Source organism: Phyllobates terribilis, unplaced genomic scaffold, assembly GCF_046119375.1.
Source record: "Phyllobates terribilis strain yellow unplaced genomic scaffold, ASM4611937v1 Scaffold_1__5_contigs__length_1240528914, whole genome shotgun sequence".
In the NCBI taxonomy this organism is placed as follows: domain Eukaryota; kingdom Metazoa; phylum Chordata; class Amphibia; order Anura; family Dendrobatidae; genus Phyllobates; species Phyllobates terribilis.
Genome location: NW_027362761.1, coordinates 362,617,851 through 362,628,487, shown reverse-complemented (window position 1 = coordinate 362,628,487; position 10,637 = coordinate 362,617,851).

The following is a 10,637-nucleotide window of genomic DNA, read 5'->3' as shown; positions in this document are numbered from 1 at the left end:
TTTTTTCTGCTAAGGGCCATTTGGATATTTACACCATCCTTCGGGAGCCATACAAATTGCACCGTAACACCACCCGCAAAGAACATCCTGACGCTGGCACTTATGACAGGACGTAATCTTTCATTGCATGTGCCTCAGCATTCAGCAGTGAACACTGTGTAAGTGTACTCACAGACCAAGAAGAAATTAATAGGCCAGCAGCCATTAAAATACAGCTGCCAGCCCAAGCACTGCAGTTCCTGGGAATCGGGGGCCGGATAAAAGGTCATCAAGGGCCTAAAACAGCCCGAGTACCTGAGGTTCCCAACTCCTGAATTAAGGCCACATTCACACATCTGTGTGTCGCGGTCCAAGTACAAACCGTCATTCACCAACTGGCCAGAGGTCTTTTGACCCAAAATTGACAACTTCATAAGCAAATACAGTATGAGGCTGTAAAGTTCAGGACAGGAGACCTGCGGCCGGTTGGAGAATACCTGGCTGTACTCAGCCTGTGACACATAGATGAGCTGCTCTCTCTCTTCCTCCGGATGTATGTGATATGTCCGAAGGTGGGTAGAGTGAAGCCAGAGCTGATTGGCTACAGGGATTGCATGATGTAACGCTGGTATGCGATCTGAGTGCTGACACCGCTGGAACGGTGTCAGAACCGGAGGAGGATATAAGTTTTATTATTTTTTTAAAAGGGGAAAACATTCGGATTGAGAAGGGGTTGTCCGACTAGTGTAGAACCCATGTACAGCGGTTATTCAACACGTTTAAGCAAGTGGTATAACAAGTAAAGCAAAATTCAATACGACCTGTCAGTGTTATATGAATTTATTGTATGTGGGCAGGTGAATTTTGTGTGCCAGGGCTGCTTTTTAGTCCAAGTCCGGTCTTGGTCCCGCCCTAATACTTGGCTCTGGTATTCTCCTTGGTGCTGTCAGGAAGGACATCCTGGAAAAGAGCAATTAGTTCTACCGGTAATTATGCTTCCAGGAGTCCATCCTGACAGTACGTTTAGTTTCCCCCCTTGCTGGCACGTGTTAAATACCTCTGTCAGAGTTTGACAGCGGCATTTAACAGATTAACAATCACAGGAGAGCTCCACTCGCGATTGTTAAAAACAGGTCCTGGCTCTAGCACACAGCCATGATCTGCCGTGTATGGGGTGGGCTCAACCTGTGAGCCAGGTGACAAAGTCACTGGCAAAGTACTGGAGGGGAGATATGTAGCACTGAGATTCTTAGCTCCAGTAATATAAACTTAGAAAAGTGTTCCAGCACACAAAGTACTGAGAGGGGTTAGTCAGCCATTTTTAGTGCTAGGGTGATTAAACACTTAGCCTTTTAGAGCATTTGGTGTGGGGTGGGTCTGGAGGTGAAAGCTCTGGTGCAGTTTTGTACTGTGAAGGAAAGCTAAACCTTGGGTTGTTTGTTACTGAAGCGGGCGGTTACCCATAGCAACAAGGACTGTGCCATACGTAATGTTTTTTTTTTCCTGTTAGGCTGGGAAGGCCTTGTTTGTTTTTGCTAACATTACCGTGGTTTATGCAGTGCTCTTTAAAGAGACAGTGTTCCTTTGTCTACCTTTATGTGCAGCCGAGTGAGCCGATCTACCACAGCCCGCTCTGTATGTATACTTTATAGGGATTGTCTTATTTATCTTCTAGAAGAGTGCACTTCCTCCCTGCTTCCTGTTTGCATTGATTGTCTGTTCAGACGAGGGACATAGTTCTGTCTCTGGGTCGAACTGTCCACCCTCTGATGCTGAAAGGAGAGGCAGCTTTGCCTCTGTAGCTTCGGTGGAGCACAGGAATGGAAGCTGACTGGGATTGGCAGACAACTAGCCAGTTTCAATGCAGTGCTTACAAGCTCTATTGCAAAGAGCTTGTAAGCACTGCGCATGATTGGCCACTGCTGATTGATTGCATTGTGAATAGTAACCTAGGCAACGTGCTATAAACAATAAAATTAAAATCCATCTGTTCTTAAAAATAAAGAGAATTTTTGAATAAAATAAATTGCAAAGTTGCTTGGTTTTTTTTTTTTTTTAAGTGCATGCGATTTTACTCATTCACATGAAAATAACTCTAAGATTTTTCTCATGCATCACATATTTATTGTTCATTTTAGTTGCAGAATTCTCCAAAAAGTAATAGTTTTTTAAAAAAAAAAAAAAAAAAAAACCTAATTCATGAACATCAGACATTATTTACAGCGGAGTCTTGGCAGCATCTGGATTTTCAGATTTTTGCCATAATTTTTTTCCCATTGTAATGCAACCTGAGTGACATTTTAGTGCGGATTTCATCAGCTCGATGTGTGTGAACGTAGTGTCAGACCCCAAACACACATGGTGATTGTAAAGCCGTTCATAGCAATCATATGCAGCACTTATAGGGCACGCACAACATAACAATAATTTTATTTCTATAGCGCCAAAATAAAAATGTGGGGGCTAGGTATTAGTCGGATATCAAATCTAATGTTCGTTTCATCTGGAATCTAACAGAAAAAAACGCCATTTGAAATTCGAGCCCTATAAATGCACAGTAATGTCCCAGTGGACCACAATGGGAGCCCTGTTTACAGGTCGGTATAAAACAGTCACAATACCGCCATGTGCATGAGGCCTAAAAAAATATTAAAGCCGCTTTTTGTTTTATACTTTCAAAGCAAAGCTACGAGCGAAGTACTTCAGGCTAATTTTACATTTATATAGTGTTACCGCACAATGTATATACACTGCTCAAAAAAATAAAGGGAACACTCAAATAACACATCCTAGATAGTGTTGAGCGAACATGCTCGACACTGCTCGGTACTCGCCCGAGCATCACGCTACTCGGGATGTTCGGCGAGCACCGAGCATTTCCGGGTTACTCGGGCGGGAGCTCGGGTCTCCGCCCTGCATGTTTGGCGCTCTTTACAGAGCCAATGAACATGCAGGGATTGCCATCCAGTCACTGTAATGCCGCAGCCATGTTGTTTGTGGGCATTACAGTGATTGGCTGGCCGCACAGCATCACCTCGAGTATTTAAAACCGGGCGCCGCCATCTTGGACACAGTCGCTCCGGATCAGACAGTGTAGGGACAGCGCTGCTGATTTAGGGAGAGATATATCCTGCAAAATAGTTAGTGTAGGGTCTGTAAAGGCTGCCAGTTCAAACAAACAGTCCTTCTCAGGACTAATATCTATCCCAGGTATATCAGGCAGGCAGGCAGGCAGGCTGTATAGGAGACGCAGTGGTTATACCAGCAAAGGCTGCATTACAGTCCTGTGTGCTGCTCCTGTTGCTGAAATTGCTGGACTTAGCTCCAGGTCCCGGGGGCCAGGAAAAATCCTTTTTTTTAATCTAAATCCTCTTTTTTTTTTCCTCCTTCACAATGTACAAATACCCATCTTATTAACCTTTTGGTGCCCCCCCCCCCCCCCCCAAAAAAAAAAAAAGTGTGCCTCTGATTTTTCAGACACAAATATATCTGTTGAAAATAGTCTGGTGTAGGCCAGAGAAATAGAAGTGTGGTTTTGCAGTTCTATGGGCCATTTGTATCTAAAAAAAACAGTTTGAGTGTGTCGCTCACTGTTCAGCCGCAAATATATATATATATTTTAAAAAGCCTGGTATACACCAGTAAATTATTACTGTGGTTTTGATGTTCCACGGTAAAACATCTCTATTATCCTGTTTTTGGCATTTTTTGCTGTATAAAAATAATAATAGTGTCTCCCTGATTTTTCAGACACAAATATATCTGTTGAAAATAGTCTGGTGTAGGCCAGAGAGACAGAAGTGTGCTTTTGCTGTTCCACGGTAAAAAATCTCTATTTTCCTGCTTTTTGCATTTTTTGCTGTAAAAAAAAAATAAATAATGTCTCCCTGATTTTTCAGACACAAATATATCTGTTGAAAATAGTCTGGTGTAGGCCAGAGAGACAGAAGTGTGCTTTTGCTGTTCCACGGTAAACAATCTCTATTATCCTGCTTTTTGCATTTTTTGCTGTAAAAAAAAAAAAATAAATAGTGTCTCCCTGATTTTTCAGACACAAATATAGCTGTTGAAAATAGTCTGGTGTAGGCCCGAGAAATACAAGTGTGGTTTTGCAGTTCCACGGTACAAACCTCTGTATTATCCACTTTTGGGCCATTTGTATCTAAAAAAAACAGTTTGAGTGTGTCGCTCACTGTTCAGCCGCAAATATATATATATTTTAAAAAGCCTGGTATACACCAGTAAATTATAACTGTGGTTTTGCTGTTCCACGGTAAAAAATCTCTATTATTCAGGTTTTGGTATTTTTTTCGTAAAGAAAAACAGTAGTGTCTCCTGACTGTTGTGACACAAAAATATATCTGTTGAAAATAGTCTTGTGTAGGCCCGACATCCCAGTGTGGTTTCGCAGTTCCACAGGTCAAATCGCTGTGCTATCCAGTTTTGGGCCTTTGGTATCTAAAAAAAAAGCAGTTTGAGTGTGTCGCTCACGGTTCAGCCGCAAATATCTCTATTTAAAAAAGTGTGGTATACCCCAGTAAACAATAACTGTGGTTTTCCTCTTCCATGGTTCTAATCTACTCTTTATTACCCTTTTTCCATTGATAGTGCAAGTGTAAGCTATTTTACTTCATTTACAATGGGCAAGGCGCGTGGCAAGGGACGTGGAAGTGGACGTTCTGGTGATGGTTCGTGCAGAGGACGGGGCCGTGGCCAAGGTGAAAATGTGCCACAACCAACAGCCACATCTTCTCGCTCCCACTTCTTGACCGAATTACTAGGGAGGCACAGAACAACACCAGTATTGAGAACTGATCAGTGTGAACAGGTTATTAATTGGATAGCAGACAATACTTCCAGTTACCTGGGCTCCACCACCTCCGGTCTGTCTTCCACACGGTCAACTCTTAGTAGCCGTGAGTCTCGACCGCATACTCCTCCTCACCCTGACAGCAAGTGATCCCACACTTGGACACTCTGAAAAGCTGTTCACTAGTCCATTTCCATATTTGGTCCCCTCGCCTGATACGCTTGAAGTGGTGGAAGAGGAGATCCCATGTTACGATGCCCAAATATTTGAACAGCCACGGCCACAGGAAGTCGACGTTGGCAATCTGTCACAAGAGGTGGACGATGACGAGACACAATTGCCAGGAAGTGAGGAGGAGGATCGTGGTGCGCAAGTGGAAGAGGAGGAGGTGGTGGATGATTTAGTAACTGAACCAACGTGGAAGGAGGACATGCAGAGTGAGGCCAGCAGCACACAGGGGGAGGGAGGCAGAGTACCCCAACAGGCAGGAAGAAGCAGTGTGGTGGCCGCAGACAGAAGGCAGGCAACCGTTCCCCGTAACACCAACACGAGGGACGTTGCCAGTACAAGCGGTAGGTCTTCCAGGGTCTGGAATTTTTTTAAAGACTCTGCTGATAACCCCAAAAAGGTCATATGTTCCATCTGCCATGCCAGCATCAGCAGGGGTGACAAAACTACCAGCCTGACCACCACCAGCATGATCAGGCACATGGCAGCAAAGTACCCGACTTTGTGGGGCGAAACTCAGGGTCCACGACCAGTGTCAGCGGGTGTCACCACTGCTTCTTCCACTGTTGTGCGTGCAATAGAACACCCTGTTGTGTGTGCAAGGCAATCCCCTGTCCATACTGCATGTAAAGATGCCCCCTCCTCTCAGTCTTCACTTGTTATGGCAGTTTCTCAAGAAACAGCATCAACGTCCACGTCCCACCGCAGCGTTCAATTGTCCATATCCCAGACCTTTGAACGAAAGCAGAAATTCGCAGCTAACGCCCCACAGTCCTAAATTCGCACATTTCACGACTGCTTGCATTGGAAATGCTGCCTTTTAGGCTGGTGGAGACGGAATCCTTCCGCAATCTTATGGCGGTGGCTGTCCCTCGGTACTCGGTCCCCAGCCGACACTATTTTGCCCGGTGTGCCTTCCCCGCACTACACAAGCACGTGTCCCAAAGCATCTGCCGTGCCCTCAACAACGCAGTTACTGGGAGAGTCCACCTGACAACGGACACGTGGACAAGTGCTTGTGGCCAGGGACGGTACATCTCTCTGACGGCACACTGGGTAAACATAGTGGAAGCTGGGACAAAGTCGGACCTTGGGACGGAACACATCCTCCCCACACCGAGGATTGCGGGCCCTATGTCAGTCAGAGTTGCCCCCACAGTGTACAGCTCCTGCGCATCCTCCTCCTCCTCCTCCTCCTCATGTTCAGCCTCCATCTCAGATATCACCACATCAGTTACAAGCTGGAAGCATTGCAGTACTGCCTCCGCCAAGCGGCAACAGGCTGTGCTGAAACTCATAAGCTTAGGTGATAAACCTCACACTGCTTGTGAGTTGTGGACAGCTGTGAAAGAGCAGGCAGATCTGTGGCTGAGACCGCTGAACCTACATCCCGGCATGGTCATGTGTGACAATGGCCGTAACCTGGTGGCGGCTCTGAGGCGAGGTGAGATCACACACATACCATGCCTGGCTCATGTGCTTAACCTCGTGGTTCAGCGGTTTCTTAAATCGTACCCCGAGTTTCCAGATCTGCTCGTGAAAGTACGCCGCCTGTCAGCTCATTTTCGCAAGTCGGCTACAGCTTCCGCCGCCCTTGCTGTGTTGCAGCAGCGTTTGAAACTTCCGGCACACCGACTGGTGTGTGATGTCCCCACACGTTGGAACTCTACCCTCCACATGTTGCAAAGGATTTGTGAGCAGAAGAGAGCAGTTGTGGAGTACCAGCTGCAACAAGGCCGTCGATATTCAGGTCAGACTCCACACATAAGACCTCAGGAGTGGACCTGGATGTCTGACATATGTACCATCCTGACAAACTTTGAGGAGGCCACCAAGATGGTGAGTGGCGATGACGCCATCATTAGTGTCAGCATCCCACTTGTCTGTCTTTTGCAACGCTCTCTGCAGAGAATTAAAGAGGAGGCATTGCAGCCAGAGTATGATGAGATGGATCAAGAAGCCGTAGCGGGCGATTACACACAGCCTAGCCTCATCTCATCCCAACGTGCATTGGGGGGACAATGAGGGAGAGGAGGAGGAGGAGGAGGAGGAAGAACAGGAGCTGCTATCATGCGTTGTAGACGGTAGTACCTGTACAAGTGTCATACCGTCGGTTCAGCGTGGGTGGCCTGAGGACAGGGGGGAGGAGGAAGAGGAGGAGGAGGAGGAGAGCATGGTCAGTCGTCATCTTGGTGAGGACACGGAAATCTTGCCCGTTACCAGTCTGGCACGCATGGCTGACTTTATGTTACGCTGCCTTAACCGTGACCCTCGCATTGTCAAAATGTTGGGTGACAGTCATTACTGGTTGATGACACTTTTAGACCCTCGCTACAAGGAGAACTTTCACTCTTATTCCTGAGTTGGAGAGGTCTACAAAAATGGGGCAGTACCAGAAGGCCCTTGCTGCAGAACTATTAAAAAAATTCCCATCTGAACACGGTAGCGGCAGAGGTCACAGTTCGCTGCCCAACTAAGGCATACAGGCGAGAGAGACGCAACTCCAATCCAGCAGAGGCAGGGGAACACTGTCAATGTTCTAGGACAGTTTTCTGACACCTGCCCAGCTTACAGGCCCTGAGGCGCAGGGTACTCTCACAAGGAGTGGAAAGTTTCAAAAGATGGTGAGGGAGTACCAGCGTCCTCCATGATTCCTCTGTGCCTTTTAATTATTGGGTATCCAAGCTGGACACTTGGAATGAACTCACTCTGTATGCCTTGGAGGTCCTGGCCTGCCCTGCCGCTAGCGTGTTATCGGAGCGTGTTTTTAGTGCCGCTGGGGGAATTATAACTGATAAGCGCACTCGCCTGTCAACTGACAATGCTGACAAGCTGACCCTTATCAAAATGAACAAGGGCTGGTTTGGGCCAGACTTCTCATCACCACCAAATGACAGCAGAGTAACATAAAGTCAAATCCACTGTGTTATTTCGGGAGGTGTATTCCCATGCATCGCTTCACACCCACACATGGGTATACGCTTCCTCATTTCGGCTGTTTTTTGCTCTTCTCCTTATCCTCAGCCTCCACGACCACTATACCACCAGTGGTCCATGTTGCCAGCATTGAAAGTTCCTCTGTCCTAATTTTTGCCAGCTTTTGCTTGGAAGGCATAGGCAAAGACTATGGGAGACCCACTCCCCAATAATGGGAATAATGTTTTTAATATGCTGTACTGCATGGCTCTTGTAAGGGACATTGCAAGTTCCCCCTTCCTAATTTTTGGCAGCTTTTGTTTGGAAGGCATAGGCAAAGACTATGGGAGACCCACTCTCCAATAATGAGAATAATGTTTTTAATATGCTGTACTGCATGGCTCTTGTAAGGGGGATTAAAATCGTCTTGTTAAGCTACTGTGACCTCCACGTCTCTTCCAAGGGTCGTTAATATTGTCTTTTTATTCCACTGCGACCTCCACCACTCTTCCAAGGGGCATTAAAAGCTTCTTGTTAAGTTACTGTGACCTCCACGTCTCTTCCACAGGGCGTTGATATTGTCTTTTTATTCCACTATAACCTCCACCACTCTTCCAAGGGGCATTGATATTGTCTTTTTATTCCACTGCGACCTCCACCACTCTTCCAAGGGGCATTAAAACCGTCTTGTTAAGCTACTGTGACCTCCACGTCTCTTCCACGGGGCATTGATATTGTCTTTTTATTCCACTGTAACCTCCGCCACTCTTCTAAGGGGCATTAAAACTGTCTTATTAAACCACTCTGAACTCCACGTCTCTTCCAAGGGGCATTAAAACCATCTTGTTAAGCTACTGTGACCTCCACATCTCTTCCAAGGGGCATTAAAACTGTCTTGTTAAACCACTCTGAACTCCACGTCTCTTCTAAGGGGCATTAAAACCGTCTTGTTAAACCACTCTGAACTCCACAGCTCTTCCAAGGGGCATTGACATGTTGTTTCTAATTACCTCTAACCTCCACGACTCTTGCAACGGGCATTGCATTTCCTCCTAATTTTTGTCAGCTTTTGCTTTTCAATGCATAGGCGAACACTAAGGGAGACCCACTCCCCAATAATGGGTAGAAGGTTTTTAATACGCTGTAATCCACGTCTGTTTCAAGGGGCATTGCAGTGCCTAATAATTTTTGGAAAGCCTTCCATTCCCTGCTTAGGCCAACAGTGTACAGGAGACCCAGTTGCTATAAATGGAAAAAATGGTTTAGTTAAGGCCCTCTGACCTCCATGTCACTTCCAAGGGGCATTGGAGTGCCTCGAAATTTTTGGTAGGCATTGCATTCACTGTATGCCTTATAACTGTGTAGCTGAACCGCTCCTTTTGGTACGGAAACATCCTACAAGACATGTGTGGTTGGCTGGCCTGATATTGATGTGAATGGTCCCTGTTCCTCCTGCTCTTTCTCCTTTGCCACCACCTCATCCATCATTCATCACCTGAAGCTTTGTTTTAACGGGAGTCATAGAACTGGGATAGTAGCAGGAAAACATCCAGCAATCCTCGAAGGAGGTAGAATATGCGCCAAAACGCTGACCACCTCAGGCCTAGCTGCTACTACATACATGCGCTTGCATTCCAAGGAACAGAAAGCTAAGGAGGTGGATTGCCTCATGATCATGAATAATTTACTCGTTGTGTAGGAGGCCGACCACTGCTGCTGTCTACCTTCTGAACTTTGTGTTGAAGCCTGATTAACCCAGGACCCGCAATCCTCTATGTCTGGAGGACGTGTTGCATCCCAGTGTCCAACTGTGTCCCGGCTTCCACAATATTAACCCAGTGTGAAGGCGTCAGTGAGATGGACCATTCCTGGCCACATTCACTTGTCCACGTGTTTGTGGTTAGGCTGTCCTTCCCACTAAATGAACTGGGGAGGGCACAGGTAATGTTTTGGTATGCGCGCTTGTGTATAAGGCGCACCGGGACAAATAGGGGCGGCTGGGGACCGTTTATGGATACCCGGCCACCCCCACGCGGCTGGGGACTGTGTGTGGGCACCCGGCCGCGGGGCGGCTGGGGACTGAGTATGGACACCCGGCCGCCCCCTGGCGGCTGGGGACCAAGCGTGGACACCCGGCCGCTGGGCGCCTGGGGACTGAGTATGAATACCAGGCTACCGACGCAACCATGACGTGGTGGCCAGATTCCACCTCCACATGCCTAAAACGCCCAATTTCAAGTGCAAGCAAGCTAGCAGTATGGTATTGCAGCCTGGGGGGTGGGTGGGTGGCAGGCTGCATACTTGCGCTTGTATTGCAAGTTATGGGGGAGGTACAATTGAACACTGCCCTGGGACAAGGACTTGCACGGGGATAGTTGCAAGTCTGCATCTTCTGATGCGGCAAGGATCACTTCTGATGGGCACACTTTTAGGCAGTGACCTGGGTGTCAGAGATGCTTCCAGGGGTCTTCCCCATGCTGTTCCCATGTCTTTTTAGCACTGTATGCATGTGTCACACAGCACATGGCCAGATAAGGTTGTAAAATGTTAAAATGACATTTCCCGGTGAATGCATTTGTCACGGTTGAAAGCAATACAAACGTGCAAAAACGCATAAAAAATGCTACTTGTGAACATAGCCCAAGGTGTGGAGGAGTATTTTTGTTTTCGGTTATTTATTTTACCTTATACACAAGTCTTTACC